Source organism: Setaria viridis, chromosome 4, assembly GCF_005286985.2.
Source record: "Setaria viridis chromosome 4, Setaria_viridis_v4.0, whole genome shotgun sequence".
NCBI classification, from domain to species: domain Eukaryota; kingdom Viridiplantae; phylum Streptophyta; class Magnoliopsida; order Poales; family Poaceae; genus Setaria; species Setaria viridis.
This window is the reverse complement of record NC_048266.2, coordinates 23,979,850-23,988,813: the sequence shown is the minus strand read 5'-3', so window position 1 is coordinate 23,988,813 and position 8,964 is coordinate 23,979,850. Positions and strand designations below refer to the sequence as shown.

Here is an 8,964-nt window from a genome sequence, read left to right as displayed (position 1 = left end):
CAAACTGCTTTCCATGTAAATACCGAGTAGATTATATTCAAATCGACTTATAACTCTTGGTCGTCAGCCTATATAAAGCGGCTAAGGAAGCCTCCCAACTCAACTCATCTCATACCAAGCAATACAATCCAGCATACAGGACGTAGGGTATTACTCTCCAGAGGTCCGAATCTGTCTAAAACCTCCGTGTTCCCTTTGTGTTCTCGTGATCACCATCAAGTTCTTGGTCACGTAATCGCCCTCACTTACAAATCAACCACTTGGGTGGACTGTTGGGCTTATAAATCCAACAAGAAGTTTTTTGACCGCTCATGCATTTCGCTCTCTTCAAAAGTTTGTTATTAGGATAGAGATAGCTTCGAGAGCATTTGCTTTTGCACCTTTCATCATGCATCCACGCAAGGTCCAGGAACTCAAACCCATGGTTAGTATCCACACGTGTCAATTGTGTTCGGTTCACATATCTTCCATTTTTGTAGCAAATAGTTGTGTGATGCGATTATATAATAACCCATGAGGTCTTCCAACTTCACACATCGGCAATAAATTGTTTGGATTATTTTGTTGCTACTTTAAAATTGTTTCACGTAAATTGTTTTGGTGTTTTTACCTTATCAAATTGTTTAAAAACTATACCCATCTTTTTTTGTATTCTTTGATCTAAACATTTTTAATGTTACTCAGGAGTATTTCTACTTTTTTTTTGTCAGGACATCTATGTTTCTTACAAGAATTTTTACTTTTATGATGAGGTTACAACAATTTTTACTTTTGTTGCAACATTTATCTAGTTACTTAAAACGATTTCAATTTTTGTTGGATAACTTTTTTGCCTTTGTCTAGTACATTCTTATACTTTGGAACTTTTCAGCTGGAATATTTTATAAGATACTATATTTAAGAATTTTTTTTTAATATTTTGTGTTTTTATCATATGGGTGGAATATTTTTTGAAAGTAGAATATTCTTTTATTGAGCAGAATTTCTACACAATATAGGAGAATGGTGAGAAATTGTGGAAAATGGAGAACCTTCCATTCAAATTAAAAAAAGCTCTAAAAAAAAAAAGATGTTGCAAAGACTGCTTTTGTCACCAGATATGGGCCCTGAAGTACTAAACAGAATAGGTATTAGTTTTGTAATGGTTGGAGCATTTCAGTGTGGTGGAGAAAAATATCCATAAGACCATAACTGGGGCAAGAGAAACTTAAGGAAAAGAACACAAGAAGGAAAGAAATACAAACCGTAAATGTGCAACCATCTAACCGGCGACAGCGACATGCTTAGTGGGTACGCGGGAGGGTGTTTTCCATAGCAACATATGAGTGTTGCAACTTGCCAGCGGGGAGCCAGCACGGGAAACAACATTGAGCATCTCCATCAGTTCCCAATTCCCAGTTCAGTTCAGTTCCTCAATTCCCAATCCAACTATCATATTGGGAGGTTGGTAATACAAAAATAGTGCTCCAGTAGACTCCCTTTACTTTTTTTCTTTTCCCAATAATTATTTGGGCAACCCAACAATTCATTCCAACTAAATAAAGAAGGAGTTGTGACTCTCCCAATATGGTAGTTGGATCGATATAGGATAATTGGAAGACTGCAAAAGTAACTCTCCCAATAATAATGAAATGGATATTGGCTGCGAAATATTTATTAAGGGACTGCTGCACCAAAAAATTATTTTACCATATTTAGTATATCCTATAATAAAATAAGGGTAAACAAAGGTATTTTACCACATTTAGTATGTCTTATAATAAATAGGGTAATAAATAAGGTCATTTTACATCTTGTTAATCTGTTGTATATAATATAATTCATAGAAGGACTTCTTTTTTATGGAAGGATATCCTTTTGTCCTGCCTTCCGAAAACATTTCAAGATTTAGTACTAAATCTATAAAAGGATGAAACGATTTCATCTTTTCCTGATCCTTTAGTGTTTATTCATGGACGCAACCAAGTGAGAGAAAAACCGTGGACCAATAACTTGTGACTGAACAGGAACCATCTGACGAGTATTGCTAGAGGCGGCCACATTCGTAGTCGGCATGACGACGTGACTCTTGCCTAGAAGAGCCAACACGGCCACGCAAACAAGCTTCTTCAGCAGTGACTTGGCAGTCAGCAAGGTTCCGAAGGCGAAAGACTCCAGAGACAGCAAGAACAACCGTGGTCTCCTCTCCCTGACGTATTTCCCCAATGCCGAACGGATCTGCTTCTCTTCAAGTTCACGGTTACTCGTGCTCCCATCCACGACACCGTCCGGCACAGACCGCGACAGCGACCGGGCAAGCACGACGGCGTCCTCCAGCGTGGCCGAGCCGCCCTGGCCGAAGAATGGCGCCGCATTGCGTCGCCGGCGACCGTCACGGTGCCCCTCTGGAAACGTCCCAGCATCACCTGCCACGGAGGACGGTACCGGACCTTGGTCAGGGTTTTTGTCTCGGCCGGGTCGCACCGCCGCACCATCTCGGCGATCTCGGCAGGGCAGTCTTGGAGCTTCTCGAGCACGTACTCTCTCGCAGTACTCTCGTTGGTGAAGCCTGTATGAGAGATGACACATTGTTCCAACATGTTAGTATTTGGTTCGTTAGGGGTAAAGTGAATAACAACATAGGTGGTAATGAGCAGCTCTGTTTTTCAAAACACTGAGTACATGAACAGGTGTGGAAGGGCTTGATCTAGTCACGAAGAAATGGACAAGATTCTCATTGACAGGCATGCGTCCGACGGCGAAATCCTGAGCTGCGAAGCGCAGGAAACGGGTTCCAAATGGATGCCCGTGCAGGTAGCTTGTGAATCCAAGGTGGACCAAGCGAGGAAGATGCGATGGACTGCCTAGTCCCAAGTATTGGGCTGCCATCGAGTTCGCCCCATCACAACCAATCAGCACCTGCATTTGTTGAGATCAATCGCTTAGAGCACCGTGGCAGAGCCGGGGCCTACCATCGAGTACGTACCCTGGCCTTGATGGTACTTCCGTCCACTGTACTAAGAACGGTACAGTGGCAGTCGGAGTCTTCAAAATTTTTTGAAATGTGGCAGCCAAAGCGGATTGTTCCTACAGGTAGGTTTTTCGCCAATGCCTCGACCAGATCCTTTCTTTTTAAGCAGCGGAGCTCCTTCCTAACAGATGTGTCGAATTATAAGTGCAATGAAACAAAATGACGGAGGCAACGTTGCTCAACCTGGTGCACCATTTAGCAAGGTTACTGTCATGCAGTATGAGTTTCAATATATGTGTGAAACAACGAACCAAATTATTGCTCCCCGGAATACACATTTACTTCAGTGGAGGTGGGACACTATGATTGTGTCAAAAAGAGTTGAAAGAGAAGTCTTGGACATGCTGCAAAATTTTCTTTCTAAAATCTCCCAAAATAAGGCTATGCACATTGGTAATATCTCATAAACGGTAACCACTCTGTCAATCAAACATGACTAGCTCTGAATGCAAATTTAAAAGAACTATTTCGAGTTCTCTAAATGGAGTTTGTACCATCGGACAATGTCATGGCAAATAATTTTATGTGTATGTACTGACAACTGACCTGGTTGGGTTAAGGGTGGTCTTGTTCTGCTTCTGCCACACATTGTGATACCTGAGATTCACGCGTAGAACATGAGTGATTCTGAAATCCTATCTTTACTGACAAAGAAATTCTAATCTTTGATTAGACAAACCCTTTATGTCAGCAACAAGTTTTTTGATGCTGTGACTTCCTTTCTATCTAACTCGGACAATAAAAGTTATCAGTAACAATAAAAAAATTCGCATCAGTTGTGTATAGATGAAAAAATTTCCAATAATTAAGTAAATAGAAAAATGATAGGACGCATTCAAATCTAGAAAAGGCTGGAAAGCTTACATAGTAATTATGTCGGCGGTCTCCCTGAGCTCTGTTGCGAGGCCAAGTTGTTCAGAGCTCGCCATCCATTAGCATGAACACCAATGGCCACTCCATGTGAACCCAGAGTCTCTGACTTCTCCAACACAAGGCTACTTAGCCCTTTCCTGTTTGCCATTGAATAGAAGATTGTGAACAATAATAATACATAACAATATTAATAGGTTCTCCACCTATAGATGAACTTGAATCTGTCTTCTCAGATGCGGACATAGCATATTGAGCGAAGCCAATGGATTTTGTTTGGATCCAAAAAATATTTTCGAAGACCGCCGAGTATTTTAATCGGCTAAAAAGTTTTCCCATTCTATTTAAGTAATGATTTTCTAACTCTAACAGCATGTTCAGATGAAGAGAAGCTTGAGACATTTGCCGTCCTCATGCTATGCACAAGATGATTCTAGAAGCAGAAAGCAACGTTGCCTAAAAAGTAAAAACTAAGGAAATTAGGGGGCGTGCTCTCACCGGTGCAGAGCCACAGATGCCGCCGCCGTTGATGACAATGCCATGGATCTCCTCCATGTCCTCTTCCTTCTCCCACTGCCCCTCCTTGGGTATTAGGAAGCAGGTGTCTTCTATGCTGTTCAAACTCTGTTGCTAGTGCTGCGGGGGAGGTGGGTTGCTGTAGTGACCTAGAAAAGTCTCCGTGGATCTCATTGATCGAACCAACCATTCAGTGTGCTCTTCTTGACTGCCTGCGATAAATACTTTGTGCGCGGTTGGTCAGGTGCGCACGGTGGGTGAGCTATACATGGCAAACAACATAATCATCCTAATCGCTATTACATCACGAAAGATGACACACACTGTAAGTAAAATGGCCTTAGGTCATAATAATTTTGGTGATTAATGATACCATGGTTATTGAGATTAATGTGTTTGCAAGATGTTAGGTGTTGTAGGTATTTTATAGGTCCCATGGATGAATTACAAAACCATCAAAATGAGAAGAAAAATAAAGACTTAAAAGAATTCTATGGCATCCAAATCCGGAAATAGTCTTATTCTAAGGCTTACAAATGATGGTAATGAGGGCGAGACAAAGACATGTGAAGAGTTGAAGTGAATCCTGCTGGAATTATGCACCACCACAATCCACCGACCCATCCGGTGGTGACCATTAAGGACACCGAATTCATCGGTGACAAGTTGGACATCAGTAGGGCCAAGGACGTGCACTGTGACCACCGACCCATTTAGTGGACATAGCGGATCACCACTGAATCAGTCGGTGTGATCGGCTTGGCTCACAATCCGCTCAGATTTGGTTATGGAACTTTTGGAGTTTAATTCAAGGCTCACCGATTCATACGGTGGCTGCATGACCAGTGCAGCAAATCAATCGATGACTCAAGAAGGCAGCAGCTCAGAAGAACCACCGATTCATATGGTGAGGGTCACTGAATAAATCTGTGACAGAGAGCCCGAGCGTTAGTGGTCAACGGCTACCTGGAGGCAGACCACCGACTCATTCGGTTGTGCATTGCTAGGGGCACCGAATCAGTCGGTGATCACAGGTTCTGTGACCGTTGGAGCAACGGCCAGTTTCTTAGCTTAGCCTCATTGTTTGACCATTTCAAGAGTGTTAGAGCTTAGAGAAGCTATAGGCTTGGTTCTCACATACACACAAGTGCTCTAGCCACCAAAGTGCTAAAGAGAAGATTAAGGCTATTAGCATAAAGCTTAGGTCTTGATTAATGCTAGTTTAGGCCTATTACCGCATTGCTTTAGAGTTTAGTCTAGAGTTAGGCTAGGTTTGCACACCTCCATTGTATCGGTGCTTGCACGCACCAAGAGTTATAAATTCGGGGCTTGTAAGTCTTGCAAGACCCTCCAACCGCGTTTGTGGAGTGACAGCCGGTGCTTGTGAGAGGGAGGAGAGGCCTTTGGTGTTTTCGGGAGAGGCTAGGCGGAGACCCACTTGCACGTGGGGAAGGCCCGTCGACTATCCTACGAAGTTACTTGAGCGGGGAGTTTATGCCCTTGCGTGGGTATTCGCTTTGAGATGGGATCCAACAACAAAGACTACTAGAAAGCTTTGCTTTTCGATACCTCGGTAAAATTTGTTGTATCGCCACGCTAGGAATTTGTCTTCTCTTCCTCATTTACCTTCCGGATTTTTTATTGCACTTACATTTCGCATTTACCTTTCCTAGAATTGCCATGTGTAGTTTATAGGATTGGAACCTAGAGTGCAAAACTATTTTGTGGTAGAGATAGCAACACATTGAAAAACCTAGTGCATATCTAGATAGAAATTGATCTAGGTTTTTATATGTGCTTGGAGCCTTAGTTTTTGGAACATCCAATTCACCACCCCTCTTAGGGTGTCCCATTCCATTCCATTGGTATCAAAGGCAGTGGCTCATATGTGGACCCTTGGCTTCACCGTCATTGAGCAAAATGACATCTGAAGAGGTTACGAATGATCTCGGTAGACCTCCACACTTTGACAGTACTAATTTCCCCTATTGGCATGTTTGCATGCCATGTTTTCTAGATGAGAAAGGCTTAGATGTTTGGAGAGTGACAAAAGAAGGAATGAGACCCCTTACTCAGCCAAACAATCCCACCAAGGTAGATGAAAAAGAGTTGGCATCCCAATGCTATTGCTCGGAATTCAATTTTTTGAATCTCTTAGTGTTGAGGTGTTCAATAGAGTCTATGAGCTTCAAAGTGCACACGAAATATGGACCACGCTCATAGAGCCCCACAACAACACGAGTGATGTTAACGAATAAAAGTATAGCTTGATCAAAGAAGCTTTTGATTCTTTTCAAATGTTGCCTAATGAATTAGCTAATGACATGTACTCATGCCTGAATGTTATTGTCAATGAGCTAAATGCAATAGGTTTACCAAGCTATTTGATGTAGACGTCTCAAGAAAGATCACCCATGTTCTTCCCAAGGACAAGTATGCCGCCATCGTCACCTACTTCCATTGTTTTGAAGACATGAACAAGTTGAAGCCAACCAAGCTCTTGAACAAGATCATTGCCCATGAGCTATCCATGAAGATTACCAAGAGCCCTTCTCCCTCAAGTCAAGATGTTGGTACATCAAGCAAAGAAGAGAAGGAGAAGGAGAAGGATCTAAAAGTGAAGATAAGCAAGAATCTTCCACATCAAGCAAGAAAGCTCAAGAGCAAGCATCAAGTTCAAGCTCAAGCTCAAGCTCAAGTGAAGCTTCAAGTTCAAGTGACGAAAAAGAAGAGAGTGATGAAGAGGCGGAAGATGAAGAGGATGATCAAAGAAGTAGTAGCAACTCCCACGATGATGAAGAAATCAAGCAACTTGTGAAAGGAGTGAACAAGCTACTCAAGAAGCTCAACTCTAAGGGTGTCCCTATGGAACCATTGGTGTGCCGCAACCTAAGGAAAAAGAAGAAAGAATGTCCTGATTGTGGTGATGAGGGACACTACATTGAATATTGTTCGTTGATGGAGAAGAGATGCAAGCAAAGAAAGAAAGAAAGAAAAGAATGGAAGAAGGCAAGCAAGAAGAAGGTTTTCACAAGAATTGCAAAGGGTGGGTGTCATATGACAAGCTCAAGTGATGAAGAAACCCACCGTAAGCCACATGCTTTCTTATCATCATCAAGCTCATCGCACATTTGCCTAATGGCCAAAGGTATGAAAGAGAGTGATATAAGCGATGATGACTCTTCTCCTTCCATTCAAGAGCTTGCGGATCTTGTTCGTAGTCAAAAGGAGCAACAACAAAACTTCTTAATAAAAATAAGGAACTCAAAGTAAAATTGGCTAGCTCATCATCCAATTATAAAGAATTGGTTGAAAGATTTGATGATGTAATTGACCAAAATGATGAGTTAACTAAGAAAACCGAGGTCCTTGAACAAGCTAAAACTACTTCTAACAAGGCATCCACATCTTTTTCAAAACAAATCTAAAAAGGATGTCTCTACTTCTTGCATTGATTTAATTGATAAATCTTGCTCACCATCTTGCAATGAGACTTGTGCCAAGAATGTTGTTGTAGAAACATGTGCTGATCTCATTGCTCAAGAAAATGATGAGCTAAAGCAAGAAGTGGAAAGGCTCATGAGGGATTTGACAAGGCTCAAGGACAAGGAGGAGGAAAATGAGAGCAAGAAACAACCTACTAAAGATAACCATCCCAAGATAGTGAAGAAGATTGAGAAGGGTGCAACTATTACTTGCTACTCATGCCATCAAGAAGGCCACAAGTCCTATGAATGCAAGAACAAGATGAAGGGGAAAGAAAAGAAGAAGATCAAAGTCAACTGCAACACCAAGCCTTACCTGAAGGTTGATAAGAAGAAGAGCACACCCTACCTCCTAAAGAAGAAAGATGACAAGGTGGTGGCTCACTTGATCAACAAGTAAGGCAAGGGGTAGAACCAACCTATTTGGGTGCTCAAGGAAATCATCACTACCATGAAGGGCTCCAAGAAGTTTTGGATTCCAAAGGTGACTTAAGAGTCCGCGGGACTAGGATTTGGAGACTTGACCATAAGCACTATTACAAATGTGCCTATCATCACCAGCCCCCAAACCCACATCACTGATGGTTTGGGGTTCAACGGCGAAAGGTCGGTGGTGATGCTGATTGCTTTCACCACCGGATCTAGAACAGGCGATGATGCCTATTTTCGAAAACAAAAAATAAAAATAAAAATCTACTCATTTGGTGGCGCATTGCTTGGGGCACCAAATCAACCGGTGATCACAGGTTTTGTGACCGTTGGAGCAACGGAAATTTTCTTGTCTTAGGGCCATTTATACCACATTGCCTGGCCATTTCAAGAGTGTTAGAGGCTGGAGAAGCTATAGACTTGGTTCTTACATACACACAAGTGCTCTAGCCACTAAAGTGCTAAAGAGAAGATTAAGGAAATTAGCATAAGGCTTAGGTCTTTATTAGTGCTAGTTTAGGCATATTACCGCATTGCTTTAGGGTTTAGCCTTGAGTTAGGTGAGGTTTGAATACCTCCATTGTATCGGCGCTCGCGTGCACCAAGAGTTATAAATTTGGGGCTTGTAAGTCTTGCGAGACCCTCCAACCATGT

At 42.1% G+C, this 8,964-nt stretch overlaps 1 pseudogene; it reads right to left on the bottom strand.

The window, feature by feature from the left end:
- Positions 1-1,733: 1,733 nt before the first annotated feature.
- On the bottom strand, positions 1,734-6,841 carry LOC117853543 (monooxygenase 1-like; annotated as a pseudogene).
- Positions 6,842-8,964: the final 2,123 nt, after the last annotated feature.